We start from the raw sequence: 569 nt of genomic DNA on the forward strand, positions 1-569 counted from the left end.
TATATATGGAATTTCAATGGTTTTGTGTGAGTAAAATAAGGTTTTGTAAATGCTAATTCCTAACTATATATGGTCTATAACCTATGGTTTTTTCAGTGAATTTTCAAGGTTTTGTAAATGCTAATTCCTAACTATATATGGTCTATAACCTATGGTTTTTTCAGTGAATTTCATTGGTTTTTTAACAGCTAATATCTGTAGCTGTAAAATGTATTCTTCTTTAAATCCAAAAATATATTTTATATGTTTATGAATAATTTTTTTTTTAAATATTTTTTTTTCTTCGTTCCCGCTTCGCGAATCGGGAAGCTTCCCGTTAGCTGACCTTGATGCCGCGAAATAGACCGCGAGCCGGTAAACGTTTCTTTACCGCAACTACCGCGTTAGAAAACAACATCGTGACGCCTCCCGTCCGCATGACGTTTCACGTTTTCGCGTGATACGTCATATGACGTGCTACGTTAGCGAACTGGTACGCGAAGCGAGTCGCAAAGCGCAGGTTTCTGGAAGCAAACCGGGAGGCCCTGCAAAGCGCTTAACGTAAACACAGCAGGTCATGTGACTTGGTA

This window comes from Lissotriton helveticus, chromosome 4_1, assembly GCF_964261635.1.
Source record: "Lissotriton helveticus chromosome 4_1, aLisHel1.1, whole genome shotgun sequence".
NCBI classification, from domain to species: Eukaryota; Metazoa; Chordata; class Amphibia; order Caudata; family Salamandridae; genus Lissotriton; species Lissotriton helveticus.